Source organism: Somniosus microcephalus, chromosome 9, assembly GCF_052327205.1.
Source record: "Somniosus microcephalus isolate GS21.2 chromosome 9, FLI_Smic_1.0, whole genome shotgun sequence".
Classification (NCBI taxonomy): domain Eukaryota; kingdom Metazoa; phylum Chordata; class Chondrichthyes; order Squaliformes; family Somniosidae; genus Somniosus; species Somniosus microcephalus.
The window spans coordinates 138991167-139006527 of record NC_140995.1 but is presented as its reverse complement, the minus strand read 5'-3'; the positions used below and the strand labels follow the sequence as shown (position 1 = coordinate 139006527).

General features: G+C 43.2%; 1 protein-coding gene across 2 annotated transcripts in view; it reads right to left on the bottom strand.

Annotated features, from left to right (window-relative positions):
• LOC147112720 (mannosyl-oligosaccharide 1,2-alpha-mannosidase IA-like) overlaps positions 1 to 15361 on the bottom strand; it is a 454464-nt gene that overhangs the window by 156384 nt on the left and 282719 nt on the right. The window lies entirely within an intron of this gene.

Genomic DNA, 15361 nt, shown 5'->3' with positions numbered 1-15361 from the left:
CTTTTTCTAGCCAATTTATATGCCCTCTCCTTGGATCTTATGCTATCCCTAATTTCCCTTGTTAGCCACGGTTGAGTCACCTTTTTTGTTTTATTTTTACGTCAAACTGGGATGAACAAATTCTGTAGCTCATCCATTTGGTCTTTGAATGTTTGCCATTGCCTATCCACCATCAACCCTTTGAGCGCCATTCCCCACTCAATCCTACCCAACTCGCTCCTCTGACCATCGTAGTTTCCTTTATTTAAATTGAGGACCCTTGTCTCTGAGTCAACTACTTCATTCTCCATCTTAATGAAGAATTCGATCATATTATGATCGCTCTGACCCAAGGGGCCTCGTACAACAAGATTGCTAATTAATCCTTTCTCATTGCATAATACCCAGTCTAAGATGGCCTGATCTCTGGTTGGTTCCTCAACATATTGGTCCAGGAAACCATCCCGTAAACACTCCAGGAATTCCTCCTCCACAGTATTGTTACTAATTTGGTTGGCCCAATCTATATGTAGATTAAAGTCACCTATGATGACTGCTGTGCCCTTATTGCACGCTTCTTTAATTTCCCTTTTAATGCCATCCCCAACCTCCACCTTACTGTTGGGAGGTCTATATACCACTCCCACTAATGTTTTTTTCCCCTTAGTATTTCTCAATTCTACCCATACAGATTCCACATCATCAGAGCTAATATCCTTCATTACAATTGTATTAATCCCTTCTTTAACCAGTAATGCTACCCCACCTCCCTTTCCTTTTTGCCTATCTTTCCTGAATATCGAATACCCCTGGATGTTGAGTTCCCAGTCTTGGCCATCTTTGAGCCATGTTTCTGTAATCCCAACCAAATCGTATTAGTTTACCTCTATTTGCGCAGCCAATTCATCCACCTTATTACAAATGCTCCTCGCATTAAGACACAAAGCCTTCAGGCTTGTTTTTTTTAACGCTCTAGCAGTGCTACACTTGATTATTATATAAAAAAATAACTGGGACTGTTGGGGGGAGGGATGGAGTAGACAGGATGTTGCATTGACTACAGTTCATGTACTAAACTGGTACGTAACGCTGGGTCTACTTCAGCAGCAAGGGCACTGCTGGTCTGGGGGCTTTGCCAGGTTGCAAACGGCACGAGGAATTGTTTTTAAAGAAACGAAGCAGCCAGAGATAGTGCTGAAAGGAAGGACCTTCCGCTTTGTAGTGTATGTGCTTTAAGTCAGAACTACTTTTTACAGCTCCTGTATACTGTAGTACCGGCAGTAACCACACCGGTATATAAGCTGCGCGCATGCCTCTGTACTCCAGTCTAGAGATGACCCTCCTCCAGTAAAGACCTGTTGTTTGTTTATGTACAGCATCCGTGTAATTCTTTATCCACTGAACCACGGATCTAACAGTGGTGACGAGTGTTGATGCGAATCTACCTGCAACATTAAACAAAAAAAGAGTCGAGTCCAGGAACACGGGCGTCGACCGCGAGCAACCGCCCAGCAGTCAGGCAGAGATCCAACTTCGCTGGGGAGGCTGTGGAGAGCCGGGCTTGGTTCCCAAGCCACAACGAGCAGTAAGAGACCGACGACAGGTCCTGAGCAGACCCTTCCCGAGCAGCGGCGGCTGGAGCCGACCGACGGCAGAGAGAGAGAGCCGGGCAGCGTCGACGGGGTAAGAAAAAGGGTGAAGAGAGCAGGGCGCAGCCGGGGGTTGATCACCGAGCGGCGTCGTGGAAAAATACTGCAAAACCGGAGAGAGGGTAAGAAACAGCTGGGTTCGAGACTGAGCGGCGTCGACAAATATCAAAAGAACGCGCAGAGCACAGCCAGGGATCACGGGCTGATCAGGGTCCGCGGGGCGAAACAAGGGGAGACGCCATTGAGCCGCGGAGAAGCAGGGAGAGCGCGGGAGACGCCATTGAGCCGCGGAGAAGCAGGGAGAGCGCGGGAGACGCCATTTTGCAAAGCCGTAGCGGAGAAGACGGGCGAGCGCGGGAAGGAAGGAAAGCGCGGGAGACGCCATTTTGTGCCAGCGGAGAAGAAGGGGAAGCGCGGGAGGCGCCATTGGTGATAGTTAACGCACAACCAAGGATGCCGAAGAGTGGCAGTATCTCTACGTTCGACAATGAAGTTGAAGATTGGGCGACATATGTGGAACGTATTGAGGTGTACTGCAGGGCGAATGAAGTGCCAGATGCGAGTAAAGCACTGGTTCTGTTAAATTCCATTGGTGCAAAAACTTATGGGTTACTGCGAAATCTAATAACCCCAGAGAAGCCGGTAAACAAGAATTCTGAAAGCATAGTAGAAATCCTACAGGACCACAGTTTGTGTCCGACGAGTTCCAAAAATTCATGAAAAGGAATGGGGTAAGGCATTACACATCCGCCCCGTATCATCCAGCCACCAATGGATTGGCTGAGAGGTTCGTACAAACCTTTAAGAAGGCGATAAAGGCCATGTGCGACGAGGAAATTCCACTACAGCATAAGATGGACAATTTCTTATTAGCCTACCGAAACGCGACACATGCAGTTACCAACCAGACCCCGGCCATGATGTTCTTTACCAGAATGTTGAGATCTCGTCTGGATTTGCTCAGACCAAATGTGCGAAGAAATGTGGAGGACAAACAATTCCAGCACATCAACGAGAAGCCGACAAGGAGCTTCAATGTAGGGCAACCAGTCTTGGCCCGTGACTACCGAACAGAGAAGTGGCAACCTGGAACGATATGTACAAGGCAGGGGCCATTAATGTACACAGTGGATGTCGGGGAGAACATTGTGAGACGCCATATCGATCAGATCTTAGCGTCACAGGAAGGCGTCAACCCCATGTCTCGAGTACCTGGGGATGAACCCGACATACCGGTAGCATCTACTTCAGACCCAGTAGCAGTGGAACCCGATGAAAAGGGGTCAGAATCGCCTCTGCACCAAGAACAAGAACCTCCAGAAAGGCGCTATCCCGAAAGGGTCAGGAAGCCGCCCCAAAGACTGAATCTATAAATGGACTTTTTGTTATGGAATGTACATGTAAAAATGTAATTGTTATTTGAATATTAAGGGGGTATTATTAATCTAAAAAGGGAGGAATTGTAGTGTATGTGCTTTAAGTCAGAACTACTTTTTACAGCTCCTGTATACTGTAGTACCGGCAGTAACCACACTGGTATATAAGCTGTGCGCATGCCTCTGTACTCCAGTCTAGAGATGACCCTCCTCCAGTAAAGACCTGTTGTTTGTTTATGTACAGCATCCGTGTAATTCTTTATCCACTGAACCACGGATCTAACACGCTTAATGACACAAATTACAACCAATCAGAAGAAACCCAGAATTCCCACTCCACACCGGTTTTAAAAAACTGAAGAGCCAGCGCCCAACGTGCTACAAAGTTGCACAAATATTTTTTTTTTCAAAAATCGGGAATTTGCGACAGGATGAAAAAGCACTGACCAATATACCACTAAACATTAATTTTCTCATCTGTGCAGAGTCAGCTGATCTCCGTCAGATCTGCAGCTGGGCCGCACGATGTGCTCCTGGATTTTGTTTTGGGGGCGGGGGGGGGAAGAATGTGTGTTTGTAGTCGGCAGATAAAGGAGGAGTCAGGGTTGACTGTAATATTCTCCACTTGTTGAACAGCCTATCAACATTCATTTTCTGATGCTCAAATATCAAGAATGGGTACAGGGAATCAGTACCAAAAGTCTGGCAGAACATCTATGAATCCATACCCTAGCAAAAAAATTAGCAGCTTCAGGAGGGTGAAAAGTGGGGAGTGGAAATACATTTATGGAAATGGAATGAGAATTGTGAGGTAATGCATTTGGGGAGGGCTAACAAGGCAAGGGAATACACATTAAATGGTAGGACACTGAGAAGTGCAGAAGATCAGAGGGACCTTGGAGTGTATGTCCACAGATCCCTGAAGACAGCAGGACAGGTAAATAAGGTGGTTAAGGCGGCATACGGGATACTTGCCTTTATTAGCCGAGGCATAGAATATAATGTAGCAGAGCCTGGTCTCCAATCGTGTTGGATTCCCTTGCCATTGGACCAAGACCTTGCTCTGTCAAGCCCGTGTGGTAGCTGGTGTGCAACGGCCACCCCACGTTAAAATAATTAATGCACAGGCATCTTCCACCCTTTAAAATGAGGTTCGGGCATCAGTCACCTGAGAACTCATTTTTAGTGTGGAAGCAAGCTATCCTCAGTTCCGAGGGACTGCCTAAGAAGAAGATGGAAAGTAGAATTGTGTCTGTAGTCTGGTGTGAAAATGAAAATATGAATATAATTTTAATCTAGTCTGCTGAAAACCCATTTGAATACCAAGCCAAAAAAGTCCCATACTTGATAACCCACATGCTTAGAAAAACAGCACACACTTCTAAAAAGGTTAACTTGTTTGAGGAATGCAAACATCATGTCAGCACTTGACAGCTGAATAGTATCAGAGGCTCAGTTTAAAAGAACTACTGATGTTTGACAACGTCTCATTTAAAGAACATTTTAGTCCTGTCACAAGTGGCAAGAGGAACATGAACCACTTTTTTCAAGCTTTGCATCCCTAAATTAATGATCAACATTTTAAATATTAACTGTTAGATAAATGCTTTGCCCAAGTATTAGGAGAGGATGTCCTGTGTACAATCTCTCATTCTGAAGTACATTGATTATATATTAAATGTTTTTTTCCATGCAAAACCCTTGGGGCAACATACAAATTTATCATGGAAGTCAATTTAAATTTAGTAAGGAACTGACAGCTCAATTCCATGTACATGAATAGACAAAGAATTTCACTTTATTTTTGGGGAAAAAATACACCTAAGGCAGCTGAAATGTTGCCACCAATATAATATAAAGTTTAATTTTTTGTTTGGAAGTTTTACAGAAATATAGGCTGAACAGTACCTTCAAAACTTCCTTTTTTCCTCCCCCACAATGCAGCAGTGGTCTTTTTTTTAAAGTTAGAAGCGCCCTGACAGACTACCTTATAAAAATTAAAATTTCAAAACCAACTCCGCTGGTTAGTTCCTCGAAACAAATCAGGCTGTTTTACTTTTCTCTCACAACAGGGAGGCACTAGAAATCATAGAGGGCAGATAGGGGTTATAAATCCTCAGACCAGCTAAAGTTACTGGGCCACACATCTCGCCAACTGACGTGCCAGCAATAAGTGCCAACAGCAGCAATACCCAAATGCTCAAACTAATCAATCTAGTTTGAATTGGGAAAACACAAAAAGTGACCAAGCTACACTGATCAACAAAAAGGAGTTAATATGCAGTTGAACTAGTTGTTGTGATATCCAACTGCACCTGCTACTAGTTCCAGGGGAATAAAGTTAGGGACCACACAGAGCGCGCAAATTGAGACCCCACCCTCTCCATTCAGCTTGCGACACCTTGTGGTGAAACACATTATGAAATAAAGTGCACCAGCTCCCTCTTGAAATTCAATCACACATTGGGTCAAAGAAAAAACTACAAGATGTGAAAAATGGGATCACTCATAAAATAGATTTTTTTAAGCCAGATTGTATAGAATGTCATTGCCACCCTTATCCAGTGCAACGTGTGCTTTTTTTGTTTTATTATTTCCCTCCAATTTAAAATAATGAGATATTTTTGAATACAAGGTTTGCTTTATGTGAATCTGATCATTGAGATTACAGCTACAGATGTTGCACACTCTTTTTTCTACATGTTGTTTATGATTGGACAGGAAGATTGTAGAGTTAAGTACTTCTGTTTGAAACATTAAGTACCATCTATTGTAATATTGGGTTAATTAAGAGACAATCTATTGCTTTCATCTTCAGTGTAGTTTGTTCCTCACTAGTTCATTGGCCCACACTGCTGGAGGTACTTAAACAATTCAAGTATCTCCTGTTAAAAAGGTCATCTTCAGAAGTGGTAATAAGCCTTATTCCATAATTACCTATAAAGCACAGTATTCTTATATTACTATATACATTATTAACCATTAGCCAAAAGGAAGATGCACTTATTATGGATTCTTGAATGATTCTGCCACAAAACAAAACTGAGTGCTAAAACCTAAGACAACATACATTTAAATTTCGTTATTACCTTCAGATTATGCTTGTGTATTTTAACAGAATGCTTGAATTAACCTCCACTCGTCACTCAACCCCAATCACCACAGAGCATTCCCAACTTGCCCCAGCTGCTCGATAAATGGATGCTCGGGAGTGTTCCTGAAGGTTCCACTCATTCTGGGCCATGATTCTACTGACAGCAGCAGTTTTCTGGGACTTTATCAAGTGGTAATTGCTTTAATTAGGAGCCTATCCAATGAATGTTCACCCACTTTTCAATACTGGTTGGGGGAGGGAAAGAAAGAGAGAGTATTACAGCTGTCTTCACCCAACAGCCACACATTCACAACTTCCAGCTAAGAACCAGCAATTTGTCCCTCTTTTCTTACCCCACCGCCTCTGGGACATTTATATCCTGCACAGCTCACTACTGTACCAGCCATCTATTTAATCAGTAAGCTATCAGGGAGCCCACCAGTAGCGAGTTTTATGAAATTAACCCATGTGAACTCAACCTCAAACTGTTCTCCTCCTAGTTCGCCCCCCAATCAATCAGAAACTCACCACACCATGGGGGTGTGGCAAACAGTGATGATGATACCAATCGACTGCAACAGGAGATGGAAAGGCTAGCAGAATGGGCAGACAAGTGGCAGATGGAATTTAATACAGAGAAGAGTGAGGTGATGCATTTTGACAGAAGGTACAGGGAGAGGCAATATACATTTAATGGCAGTTTTAAAGAGTGTGCAGGAACAGAGGGACCTGGGAGTTAATGTGCATAGGTCCCTGAAGGTGGCAGGACATATTGAGAGAGTGGTTAACAAAGCATATGGGATCTTGGGCTTCATAAATAGAGGTATTGAGTACAAAAGTAGAGAAGTTATGCTGAACCTTTATAAAGTGCTGGTTAGGCCACAACTGGAATATTGCATCCAGTTCTGGTCACCACACTTTAGGAAGGATGTGAAGGCCCTTGAGAAGGTGCAGAGGAGATTTACCAGAATGGTTCTGGGGATGGGAGATCTTAGCTACAAGGACAGGTTAGAGACGCTGGATTTGTTTTCATTAGAGCAAAGGAGCTTGAGGGGTGATTTGATAGAGGTGTACAAGATTATGACGGGTTTGGATAGGCTAGACGGGGAAAGATTGTTCCCACTAGTTGATGGTACAAGGACTAGGACACAGATTTAAGGTTTTGGGCAAGAGATACAGGAGGGATGTGAAGAAAATCTTTTTTACGCAGTGAGTGGCGAGGACCTGGAACTCGCTGCTGATGGAAGTGGTGGAAGCGGAGACACTCAGGGCAGGATTTTCATTGGGCCGTAGAGGCGGGATTGGAGGCGTGTGGGGGGGTTAAAGTCTCCAAATCGGGGGGCACGAACCCTCCCGCCTCCATGCCAGTTTCAAAGGAAGCGGGTACCCGACCTGTGCTGGGAGCTGCCTCCCCGAGGCGGGAAGGGGATTAGTGCCAATTAACTGCCTGTTAACAGGTAGTTAACAGGCAGTTTTTAGCCTAATCCCCATTTTTATTCCTGAAGTGTGGGATTCCCGACGGCTCCAAACCACGCCAAATTAGCAAGGCGGATCGTCTGGCTGAAGAGCTTGGAGGGGTCAAGATGTCCGTTGTTCAGGTGAGTGATGGGTGCATGAGTGCAGAGGTAAGTGTGTTTGGTGTGTGTAAAGTGTTTAAAGAAGTTTTACTTACCTTTTCAGCCTTCCTTCCTTCAGGTCTCGAGAGTCCCTCATCTCACCGGCACAGAAAGCAGAATGGCCGCGAGCTGTCAAAAGTTGCAGCATTCAGCTTTTTGTTCTGGAGATCTCTCTAAATCAGCCTGAGGGGAAGGAGTTAACTTGGAGTACAGATTGTCAGTGTTTGACAGCTTCAAACAGCTGTGAAATGTTGATATTTCATCTGTCAAAAGCTCTCGACAGATGAAATGTCAATCTGTGACGTCACCTGTTGCCGGGTGGCCCTTAATTGGCCTGCTGAGCTCACTGGGTGGGCTCAACGAGGTCAATCAAGTTAAAATCGCATGGATCAGCCACAACTCGATGGAGGCAGGACTACAACCCCGAAAGTTGTAGTCCCACCTCCAGTATTAAAATCCAGCCCTCAATGTTTTCAAGGGGAGATTGGATAGGCACTTGAGGAAAATAAATTTGCAGGGCTATGGAGATAGAGCGGGGAATGGGGCTGACTGGATTGTTCGATAGAAAGCCGGCGTGGACTCGATGGGCCGAATGCCCTCTTTCTGTGCCATTATGACTATGACTCTATGATTATGAATTAAGTTATCAAATCAAGTCCGAACAAGCCAAACTGCACATCACTATGTTGCGATTTTGGAATTTATTTTCATTGCGGGTTGCAATTCTCTGGACATCACAGCACCGGAACAAACAGTTCAGGGACTGAACTTAACCATACCTCATAAAAAAGAAACTCTTTGGATATTAGGATCATGGAATCCTATTAGTAGAGGTTATGTTTTCAGAAAAGTATTGCTTCTCATTTATCTTATGTTTTGTATACATGGAACAGGTTGTTGCCTGGGTGTCAATGTTATCTGCAACAGTAATAACATTGTTGCCAAAGAACACTCACGATGGCTGTTAAAATGTCCTGAAACTATATGATCTATCAGTACAATACATAAATATCCCACGTTAACTGCATGTGTCACATGACATGGACATCAAATCCCCACTGGTGTATAAAGAAGTAATTTATCATTTTCTAAGACACCACCTTGCTGAGTTTTCATATACTCAGCAAGGAGACCAACTTGACTACTGTATCCTCCAAAGTGTTCTGCCAATTGGTTGTTGATGGTGTAATTCAGAGGAAGCTGGATAGCAACACATGTTCCTATAGTTAAAATGTATGCTCCAGCTCAAAGAATCAAAATCTTCCAGAGCAGTGAAAAACAATTTATTTACAATAGGTGGGGGGGGGGGGGGGCGCGGGGGAGCAACTTGCGGCGTTTTATTTCCTCAATCACTTCAATCTACTTCAGAGCCTTTTAGTGAATTCTGGGATTACTAGTTCAAAAGCAAGGAGCACCAAATCAGACTGTAGCTGCAAGATTCCCAATACAAAATTTACATTTCAGAACATAGATGAGCGCTGAAGACACACAGGGGTAGATTTTCAACTTGCCACTCGGGTGTAAAAAATGGCACTGAAAATCAAAAATTGGGCAGTTTCCATAACAGACACCCATTCACAATGCCAGTTTTACACCCAGGAAGAAAGTTAAAAATCTACCCCATACCATCTGAACAAACTGTACCCCTGGTGCGGTCATATTTTAACAACTGGGTGCTAAAGTCACAGACCTTCACTTCACCCACCCTTGAATAACCCAAAGGCAAACAAGTCAGCAGTACATCTTTCTTTGACCTGTATTCTACCGCTTTGATGATCTATTTCTACATTTTATTGACTTTGTTGACTGCTGCGCTGCATTGGTTGGACATGTTTAGTGTGATATCCTCTCCATCACAAAGACCGCCTACTTCTACAATATCACCCGTCTCCGCCTCTCCCTCAGCCCATCCTGCTGCTGAAATCCTCATCCCAATGTTCCCTTCAAGCTGCGCAGCCACGGGGCATTCGAGCTCTCGTGCACCCAGCTTACCAACATTTCAATAGAAAAAAATCGCGCATGCGCGGAATTTTGAATGGGCTGTGCAGTCCATTAAAGGGCCCGCGCGGCCCAAAAGAGAGATTAGAGGGAACATTGCCTCATCCATGCATTTTTTCATACCTCCAGACTCAGCTATTCCAATGCTGTCCCTCCATAAACTTCTGCTCATCCGAAACTTTGCTGCCGGTATCCTAATTCGCTTCAAGTCCCCCTGTGCTCGCTAACCTATATTGGATCCCGGTCCAGCAACGACTCAATTTTCAAATTCTCATCCTTGTTTGCAAATCACTCCATGGCCTCGCCCCTCCCTATCTCTGTAACCCCCTTTAGCCCTACAACCCTCCGAGATCTCTGGGCTCCTCCAATTCTGGTCTCTTGCACATCCCCGATTTTAATCGCTCCACCATTGGCGGCTGTGCCTTCAGCTGCCTAGGCCCCAAGTGCTGGAATTCCCACTCTAAACCTCTCTGCCTCTCCTCCTTTACGACGTTCCTTTAAACCTACCTCTTTAACCAAGCTCTTGGTTACCTGTTGTAATATCTCATTATGTGGCTCAGTGTCAAATTATGTTTGATAACGCTCGTGTGAAATACCTTGGGATGTTTTACTATGTTAAAGGCGCTATATAAATGCAAGTTGTTGTCATATTTAACCAATTTTCATTCAGCATGTGATCGCTTCTGTAGTTGCCTTAAGGAGGTGGTGAACCAGCTTCTTGAGCTACTGCAGTCCTGGTGGTGGTACTCCTACAATAGTGTGAGGAAGGGAATGTCAGCATATTGACCCAACAATGAAGCATTGGATGGTGTGTGGCTTAAAGGGAACTTGAAGGTGACGGCATTCCCGTAACATTGCTGCTCATTCTTCAGTGGTAGAGGTGCTGTCAAAGTGATCTTAAAGGTATACAAGGTAGTAAATGGTAAATCCAAAATATTACTTTAAATTAAATTGTGGGAGTAGGACAAGAGGATGCAGATTCAAACTTAGTAAAAAGTAACTTAAAGACTTGTACAAGGAGGTTCTTCAATGCAGGGAGCAACATTTGGAATGGCCTTCCCAGTAAAGTGGTGGTGGTGAAAACCCTGGATGCATATAAAAAACAATGATATGCTGCAATAGGGGTCCTGTAGGGTGCTTCTGGATAGATGAAATAATATGGACCGAGTGCCTCGTCCATAATTATCTTGTGATCTCGAGATCTTCTGGAGTTAGCCATGTTTCTGATATTCCTACTACATCATAGTTTACTATTGCCACAACAGCCTCCAGTTCCTGCATCTTACTTACAATGCTCCCAGCATTTATGTATATGATTCTTCATGTAGATTTACCTCCTTTAAAGATCCCAGTATCTGGCATTTCCTGACCTCAAGGTCCTGTGTGACTAAGGGGACAATTTTGCCAGCCCTGGGGAGGCGGGTCTGCCAGAATCTGGGGGCAGGTACCCATCCTGCCTACGTGCCATCTTCCCAGGAGGCGGGTACCCGACCCGCGCTGGGAGCTGCCTCCCCGAGGCGGGAAGGGGATTAGTGCCAATTAACTGCCTATTCATAGGTAGTTAACAGGCAGCTTTTTTGAGAATCCCTATTTTCACCCCTGAAGTGTGGGCTTCCTGACGGCTCCAAACCTCGCCAGGGTCAGTGAGACGGGCCGTCGGTCTGCGGTCGGAGGGGGTCGAGATGTCTGGTGTTCTGGTGAGTGATGAGTGCAAGTGTGGAGAGGTAAGTGTGTGAGGTGCATGTAAAGTGTTTTAATATGTTTTACACTTTTACTTCTTCCTGCAGGCCTCCTCCCTTCAGGTCTCGGGAGTCCCTCAACTCAACAGCACAGAAAGCAGAATGGCTGCTGAACTGTCAAAAGCTGCAGCCTTCTGCTTTCTGCTCAGGAGAGCCCTCTAAGTTGAGTCCTTCCACTCAGGCTCAGTTAGAGGACAGATTGTCAGTGTTTGACAGCTTCACGGAGCTGTCAAACGCTGACATTTCATCTGTCAAAAGCTCTAGACAGGTGAAACGTCACTCGCTGACGTCACCTGTAACAGGCTCTCTCTTAATTGGCCTGCTAAGCCCGCTGGGCAGGCTTTACAAGGTCAATCAAGGGAAATAGCGTGGGTTGGCCACAACTCGATGGAGGCGGGACTAAAACCAGACAAGTGGGAGTCCCGCCTCCAAAAGCTCCCCATTGAGAAAATCCAGCCCTTAGTTTCTGTATCCAAACCCACCTGTTAGTTACCATTCAAATCAGTCATCTGGGATCTGGTTTCCTCTCTACCCTTCTCCCCACCTATCCAGATGACTGATATGTATATATACTTACTGGAACCTAACTTGAATATAAATCAGCTCAATAGAATACTCTTCCCTTTTAATTTAGTAAGCAAAACAATAATTTGACATGACAGGTCAATTCAGCTCAACGTAAAGTCAGAACCAATATTAATTTTCAATTGTGGATTGAGAAGTCTTGGTCATTAAAAATCTTGGGAATGTGCTATCCAACAGTTACAGACACTTAAAATCCCATGTCTGTGGTAGTGGGGAACTGTCTTAAAACTGTGGTGAACCTTTTTGCTACTACGTATAACAATGCCATAAACCATGTTAAAACACATTCTTGCATCACTTGTGTGGCAGAATGTGTGTGTGGGCCTTTATCTCTACTGCACCAGTTTAAAAAAAATGATTTGCCCAACTTTGCCTCACAATGACAGCACTTACTTACATTAAGACGTACCTTTCTTGAAAACCCAGTTATCTCACCTTAATTTTATTTTTAAGCTGGCAAAATTTAAACTTTAATGGATCTAAATTTAAACTGAATCTTCCCAAGACAACCATGTTTCATCAATCAAGTCATTCTTTAGACAGATATTTGGAAATAATTCCACTTGAAAAAGCAAACTGTTTGTTGACATGCAACGGGTTTTAGCTGCCAAGACTACAAAGTTGTTGCCAGCTGTTATGTGAAATATTTTATCTTGTGATAAACAATTTCTCAAAAATCAAGGTGGTCAAATTACGAGGTGTCAATTAATTGCTCTTTTATGGACCTTTTTTTGACATTTCACTTTAAGCCATTAGCTTTCATCAACCATTTAAAAAATATTTCAAAGGACTTGAAGTTACCATAACTTCCTATGAATTAAACAAGACCACTGAATGTCATTTGATAGCCGTTATGTTCGCCCGATGGATATTAAATATAAACATTTGATCCGCATTCTATGGCTGTGACTGCATACAGTTTGAGCTCCAATGATAATAGCTCTGCTAAGGATAATACTATTCGAAGTTTAAGACAGAAATGAATATATTAAACTGGCAAATACTACATCACAGCTGAAACGCCTTTTTTGGTCAAAATCAACACCAAAGTTGATTTAAGCTTATATTGACTAAATCCATAAGTACTGTGGTTTAGAAATTAATTTGCATATATTAATGTTTGCATACAACTATTCATCTATAATCTAAATTTTTGCACTTCATGTTCATAATTAGCTGGGCTTATTAATCATTCGCGGTTCGAAATTGTAACAGGCAGGCATTTCCAGCAAAAGTAGATTATTTTCATTTTAAAGCAGCACTATTTTGTGATTCTTTTTGAGGTAACAGAACTATGAGATTGTGTAAACTGCAGTCCCCCTTTTAATTCGGAAAGCATCCCCGTCAGTGAACAGCCACTGGAGGTATAGGAACAAGATCTTCATATGCCATAAGAGAATACAATCAAGTTGTTTAAGCACTTTCTATAATCCCTGTAAAGTCACGAATTTATTTAACAAATGGGAAGCAATCTGAAAAACCTGATATTGTGGCAAAGCCACCAAGAGACTCTTGCAGTAATGTATATAATTGCCTTTAACAGGGGTTTGTTACCTTTAAATGTTTGCTCTGTATAAATAGCGCGGGTTCAGTAAAATGTCGATCCAGCGCGATGACGTCATCACGCAGGTCACGTGACGTTCCCAACGGCAGGAAACATGATGACGTCAGAGGGGAGAGGCGTGTCCTAACAGTCCTCGTGGAACCAAGTATTGTACAGACCTGTTTAGAGTTTCTCCTGCGTTTTTGTTTGTCACTTTTACCAGTGCATTAAACCACGTTTGGTTAACTGCTAGTTTCAATCTCAGTACTTTCGTTAGGAGTTGAGAACGCCTACAATATCAATTTGACAGACCAAAGCTAACACAAAAAAATACAAAAAAAATTACAATTCATGATGCCAAAAGAAAACTACTAGAATGGGCAGCCTGAAAGTAAGTTGAATAAAACGTGGACGTCTGCTTTGATCCATTACCCCACTCAGAAAACTGGGTATTCAGACCTACACTTAGAGAGCTGTCAACGTAACATTTCAACTTCTAGCTGCTGATGTGAGGTTCTCTCTCTCTTTGGTCCAGCAACTTCTCCAACTGGATACTAGGCTCCCTTGAGTTTGGCAACTCAGTGCAATTCAATCCCACAACCTCCTACTTCATTATACAATTTATTAATACGTTTAACTAGCACTTATCTCCCATGTTGTTGGTTAAAAAAAAAATTAAATGTATTAATGTTTTAATCACATTCACTAGTGCTATTTATATATTTCTATTTATATATTTATCAAATCTTTCTATACAAAAGAACAGCTTGCAAAATTGGCCAATGATTTATGCAACCGCTGTTCCCAGCAGATCGTCTAGAAATCTACTTAAGCGAAAAAATGACATGCTTTTACCAAAGTGTTTTGTTTATTTTTCATTTCATAACACAACAGGAACTGGAAACTATCCTTCACCTAACTACATTCTTAGAAGTCAAGTGAGAACAGCCAATAATAAATGGACAAATAAAACTCATGCTGAATTTAAGCTGTTAAAGACAGAACGACAAAATCCCACACTTGCCCTTAAGACTCACATTTCTAATATACCTGCAAACAATTTGTGGAAGTGGCCAGATTCTGTGCATCACATGAAACGGATGCATTACAATAACCACATTGGACAAAGTGTATGCCTGAAGCAGCAGGCGGCAAACATTCTAGTTGATCTGTCCAACACCAACCAGACGTGTTATTTTCAATGGAAAAGTTGGCCTCCATCCCAGCTCGCTGTGCCCCACCGCTGGCTGCTGCTCTACTGCCCTCATTCCCCAGATCTGATCTACCTTTGCCAGTTAAATTGCTCCTGCCTATTGCCTGCTTACCACAACAGCACTTTAAGCATTGAAAGTGTTGTTAGCACTTGTTGAGATCTTTCCTGGTGCTTCCCCCCCGCCCCCACAAATTAATTATTTTGAAAAATGGACCCACTTCTGCTCACTCCACCCTGCTGCTGCTTTGACTACACTCCTGCCCTCCCATGTCCATTTCTTCCCCCGCCCCCATCTACAAATTTGTTAAATCATTCCTAGCTATCACCCACTCCCCACCGTGGCACTTAAGTTCTGAAAGCACCAACAGCTGCTCTTCTCTGATTTCTTCGGTCCTGGAAACTTTGTTATATAATGTTGTATTTGTTTTCCAGCCCTTTCAGTAATACTATTAGGACCATGCCTGTTCACTTTGGTCCATTAGTTTTACCAAATAATAAACAATAGAATAATTTGAGTAAAGCACAGACCAGAATTTACTCCATTCACTTATTAATTAACTGGTGCTTAC